At 42.5% G+C, this 6154-nt stretch overlaps 1 non-coding gene across 1 annotated transcript; it reads left to right on the forward strand.

The window, feature by feature from the left end:
* The first annotated feature begins 228 nt into the window (after window positions 1-228).
* Window positions 229-300, forward strand: Trnae-cuc. The gene has a single exon. It is a non-coding gene; the product is annotated as a tRNA-Glu (tRNA).
* Window positions 301-6154: the final 5854 nt, after the last annotated feature.

A 6154-nucleotide genomic window follows, 5' to 3' on the forward strand; every position in this document is an offset into this window, starting at 1 on the left:
AGCCTGAGTAGGTTTAGGAAGCACCATTCCGGGATCGTGAGAGTCGCCTTTGTTGCTGCTATACTCATCACTGCTGAGCCTGACCAAACTGTGCCAAGTCACGTGGCTTCCGAAAATACATTACGATCGTACTCAATGCTGCCGGGCGTGGGTTTTACATTACCTTCACTACGAACGCAGACAATTCACCTAACTATTTCTATCCTTCACTTATTCTGAGCTAACATCTCCGGTATGGTCTAGTGGTTAGGATACCTGGCTCTCACCCAGGAGGCTCGGGTTCGATTCCCGGTACCGGAATAATTTTATCCCGCAACATTAGATACGAGTACACCACGATTTCTCACAGCTTTAACACTTTACTCATATAAAAACATGAGTATGACAGCGTCAGTTCCTAAACTGTGTACACGTCACTGCGGAATGTCACATGTAACGCGAAGGCGTCACATAACACTCTTCAGGACGTTCGAAATTTAAGCACAATAACGCCTCCTTAACTGACGTCACAGCCACTAACGTCGGTTAGAGAACAGACATGTAATAATCCTTACAATTTGAAGTTAAGAACAACCCTATACAACAATCTCTGGGACCTTTCGGTAATATCAATAACACCAAACAAGATTAACTGGATGCAACATTCTAAATTTTTTGTTATATCACACTACAAATTAGATCGAGACACGAAGTATAATTTTAAAAAAACTTGATTGATTATTAATAACAAAACATATTAAAACAGTGATTTCAGTAAAAGCCAGTGAAACATTTTAAGTGGTTCTTTTAGGATGTAATTATTCTTGATAGAGAAGATAGTAAAGTAAGACTAAACTGAGGGTAAAAATAGAAATAATTATTAAGTACAATACGGTTTCTCTTTTTTCCTAGTGAATATTAGAATGCATGAGAATGCAGAAATATTAATAACAAAAACACAATTTTGCGAAGGAAGTGCTTCGGATGTATGGCTATCACATAGAGGCCCTACGTTGGTTTCCCATAATCTGGAAAAATGTTTCCTGTAAAAGAAGGTACAAGTACACAAACATTTCTGACATCTTTCTGACATTCTAAAATGGAAGGAGGGCTTAGTTTTTAATCGTCATCTTGTTGTCTGTGACTGATATCTGTGAATGTTTATTTCAATTTGTAACGAAGTAAAGGTGCAACACGGTGCCACACACAGTTTGCCACTTTCTTTTATTTTTCGGTACATCAAAGACGTTTCAGGGGTACGTTCCAACCAAAAATCTTTTCTGAGTTCGACTGGTTCAGTTTCCGTCCCCATAACCTGCAGTTCCATTAAATATACTCTAGGCCAGACTTGTACAGTCGTGGACAAAACGAGCGAGACCCCTCGCCTTTTCGTTATGCTGAACCGCACAACTTTGAAGTCTGCTACACAGCATTACAGGCAAGGCGAATTAGTGCTACCAACATACTATGCACAGGCGTGAAATTGAAAGCTATCCGAAATTTGTCAAACTGTTTCCAATCATGTGTAAGACTACATCAATGCTGATTAGTGTCTTAACCACAACACCTAAATATAAGATATAAATGAAAGAAGAAACGCTAATTAGTATGAACTGTACTAATAAAAATGAATTTCAGCTTATCTAGATAACATAACTATTTTAGTAAAACAAAGTATCCCAGCTCGTTACGAATTAGTAAAATATTATGCGCATTCTGGTCTGGTCTGTGTCAACGTTCAGACCAGTCATAATGGATTACCGTTCCTGACCTACCATGAAAGTGTGCCAATTTAGCAATGTCTGAAGATTCATAACGAAATTCAGTTAAAAATCATTCAGTGCCACACTTAAGTCAATTCAATTGTTGACAGAAGCGGAAAAAGTAGGCCGTAACAAGTATGAAATTCTACAAGAGTTTCATATCGACATCCATGGGGCGCCGGTACAGAATAAAGGTAGCAATAAAACGTATTGTGGGCGAGAGAATTTCTTAAAATTCCTTTACTGATAGTCTATCTGCCTCCATCGAGATTAGAACCGAAAACAAACCAGACCTCCCTTGCAGTAGCAAACACCTTTCACTATGCTAGCAGACAACCCAGGCCAACAGCCCTCTATTACTACCCCAAACAATAAACCGGCAATTTCGCAACGAAAATGGCAAAATTATCTGTAGTTTCTGTTGCACAGAGCTTTCTGGACTCAAAAACATGAATTGTCTACCTTTATGTCACCGCTTATGTGACAATCATTCGGGATGTTTATCGAAATAACAAAAAACTGTTATTAGCGAGTAAATTTAGTAGGATAATTCTGCACCATCCCAGGAAATAATCGGCGACGTAGCTGCCAAACGTATTCTACAATGTTTCGAATTCTCCATTACACAGCCAGAAAAGTTCATCAGCCGAAATGTTCCTTAAGGTTGCTAGTAATGGGAATGCTCGCACATCTACAACGCGGTGGCATTAATAGTGGGATCTGAATTATCACGTGTATAGGCAAGTGGATTTTATTTGCATTTCTGTAAACATGATTTGGATCGAAAGCGTAGCTACGATTAATATGCTCATGTATCGACTGCAACTGGAACATTTCGAATAAAGAGTTGGGGAAATTATTATGCGGCCCTCATCTTCAGTAACTGTGGTAGCTATTTTCGTTGTTAGGACTTCGTCACGTAAATCGGCAAAAATCGAACCCTACTAGCCTCACTTTCTTGACCGTCTATCTGCCTACTCAACCCTTAAAACCCGTTTACCTCGCATACGGTTGGACATAATAAGCGGAAATGTAACGGACTTCCTGCGATATACGGTCTCTCGGCGGTGTAAAAAAGTGAGCTATGTCAACGCAATCTAAAGAATCGGCCGTTTATGTAAAGAAAATTTACGCGATAGGTCAAAAAATTACTAAGAACTATGCCACCAAACTGCTTAGGTCATCAGTCCCCTAGATCTAGAACTACTTCAACCTACCGAACCTAACACACATCCTTGCCCGAGGAAGGATACGAACTGATGGCGCAAGGAGCCGCGCGGTCCGCGATATGACTATGTTAAGCGCACGGCTAACCCGCGCCGGCAAGCTGTTAATATCATCTGGTGTTACTAAAAAGTTATTCACTTCTGGTGAATGATTTTCTGCGCAGTTCATTTAAGAAGGAATAACTAAAATATATTTGATGTTATGGAAGAGGAAGGACGCCTAATTCATTTCCCCTTGTCTTTATTCATGATGTTAGATTGGCGATCTGAGCATACGTACTGTCAATAACCATACTTTAGATCCAAGTCATAGTCACAGATATGCGAATTCAACACATTGGCTTATACTTTAGGTATTTCGTTTTCCACAAAGTGGTGGCAGACGATGTTGTGGCGTCTTGGAAGCGCGAGTTTCTCCAGTGCTAGCTAGTTAAGTACATCAGCTGAGCGTATGTTGGTAGCTCTTCGTCGCCTTGCCTGTTATGCTGTGTAACAGACTTTAAAGCTGTGCGGATCAGCATAACGCAAAGGCGAGGGGTCTCGCTCGTTTTGTCCACGACTGTACATTACCGGCAAGGAGGACACACGTCCAGAAACGAGTGGTAATACACTAAAATTAAGAGAAAGTGAAAAATAATCAAAGGTCTTGATTCATTATGATTATCAGTAACGTTAACGTTTAATGTCTCATCACCATGTTATTTTTTTGGAGTCAGACCACAAATCGGCATTGAAGCACGAAGAGGAAAGAAACCGAAGGCAGCTATGTTTCAGATAGAATTAGAGAGCTCACTTGAAGCGATAGGTGTAAACCAGGAGATATAAGTTGTCCGGTAAATTGGGTTCCGGTTTAAAAAAAAAAAAATACGAGCCAAGTGTCCTGTACTATGCGCCACCTCGTGGCCTCACTGACCTAAGTCAGAGGAGCGCCACAAATAGCCTACTTCTCTGACCGGTTGCAATTTTTACCGAACTCATACAACTCACTCACGTCTGGAGAGACAGAGGACAGCGGAAAAACACGACCGTGCGCCAGGTACTCTGATATGTCGATGGAGCATCAACGTTGCTTTCTGTAATCAACACTAGAGGACACGACGGCCTCCCGTGTTATCTGGAGCTACTGTACGGCACTTCCGTCACAAACGGAAACGATCTACTGAGTGTTTGATGTCACGCAAGTACCTGCTGTTATTGATTTCTTTATTTCCGACAATGATCAAATCTATTGGACTCAAACGGTTAACAGTAATTACAAGGTAACAGCGTCACTAGGACGTCGTAGGTAGAAATATCTATACAGTTGAATCCTGATGGACATTCTCAGATACGTGTAAATTACTATTGCGTTAGTGTCTGTGTGTGTGTGTGTGTGAGAGAGAGAAAGAGAGAGAGAGAGAGAGAGAGAGAGAGAGAGAGAGAGAGTGTGTGTGTGTGGTTCAGAGACCTCAAACCACGACTGCTCATACGAAAATTAGTGAAATATACGTGATTAAACGTAGAAAATACAATAAAAAGAAGGAAAATGCAGCCAAGATAAAACTTTCTCTCTCTCTCTCTCTCTCTCTCTCTCTCTCTCTCTCTCTCTCTGTCCCTCTCTGTCTCTCCTCCCTCCCCCCCCCCCCCGCCCAGGTATAGTCATAATCAAACTAGCTCACATCGTGTAATATAGCGTTGAAATAGTCAGATGTTCTGAAACTGGCAATTAAGCCACAAGTACGAAAAGGAGAAACACAAAACAGATATAAAGAAAACGTTGTTGGCAATCCCGATGACACGACAGAACTGTGGCCCTAAAATTTTGGGAACAAGTCGCACGTTCCACTAATTATAATAATGAAAGCATTTTGTTGAAATTCACATGAAATTGCACTTAGAGCCGTTGCTAAATACAAAGAAACCACAATTAGCCGCTAATTTTACGTCAGTATTCACATATACACTGATCAGCCAGACCATTGTGACCAACGACTTACTGAGGATAGAAACCCATCCAGGGGACAGCAGCGTCACCTCGCGAGGAATGAATGCTGGTCAGACACACGCACGGTCCGTGTAGTATCAGTGAGCGTGCTGTCTGTGACGTCACAGCCGACGACCGAAGCCTGTGCCAAAGTTAACACTACGGAATCGGCAAATACAGCCGAAATGGGCACGTAAGCATCGGCACCGAGACAAGCTGTCGGCGGCTCCACTATGCTCTGGGGATCATTCATGTCGGCACCCACGGGTCCAGTGGAGCTCACGCGAGGCACCATGACGGCCAAGGAGTATCGTAAACTGGTTGAGCCCACGTAGTCGCCTCGTGACAATCATGTCTCCTGACGGCAGTGGCATCTTCCAGTAAGATGACGGAGTGGTTCAAGAAACACAGTGGCCAATTCCAATTGATGTGCTGGCCCCCACCTAGGTCTGATCCCGATCGAACACATCTGGGATGTAACTGAACGTGCCGTCAGAGCTCTTTGCCACTCTCCCTGGAATTATGGGACTTAGTTGACTTGCTTGTGAACATACGGTGCCAACTCCCTCTAGCGACATACCACGGTCCGTGCCAAAAGTGGACATACCGGCTATTAGGTAGGCGGCCATAATGTTCCGGTTAATGAGTGTGAGTAAGAAAATAGGAAAACTAAAATAGATGTTCAGAAACATGTTGCTGGCGACCCTCATACAACCTTAAAGCTGTGGCCCTAAAACAATAAGACACTCCACAATTTGTGGTAATGATAACATCTTGTGGAACTTCATTTTAAATTCAACTTACAGCCATTGCTATATGCAGAGAAGTCCTAATTAGGCGTTAATTCTACGTTAGTATGCATACATAGCTCTGTCTGCTCTGTGACCCTTCAAAATTAGAGTAACGATGGACTTCACAACGTCAATTACAGATGTCGACCAAAGCTAAGACCAATGGGCACTAGTAACGGCTCGCTGCCAGAGAAGAGAACATTTTCCGAGTCTCGTAAGGACACAGTTCTACTGCAGTACGGCTCTCACAGGTGCGTCAAAATGTGCGACTTAAATAGCGCTACAACTGGGAACGTACGAATTCGCCAGACATCAGGATTCTCGTGGGCAAAACGGGTCAATTCCACACAGATTCACCGTGAACTTCTGGGGCTATCTGGACGAAAGGCAACGTCGCGTCCAGCTGTACTGAAATGGTGAGTACGTTGAAGA

The sequence above is a fragment of the Schistocerca americana genome, chromosome 9 (genome assembly GCF_021461395.2).
Source record: "Schistocerca americana isolate TAMUIC-IGC-003095 chromosome 9, iqSchAmer2.1, whole genome shotgun sequence".
NCBI classification, from domain to species: domain Eukaryota; kingdom Metazoa; phylum Arthropoda; class Insecta; order Orthoptera; family Acrididae; genus Schistocerca; species Schistocerca americana.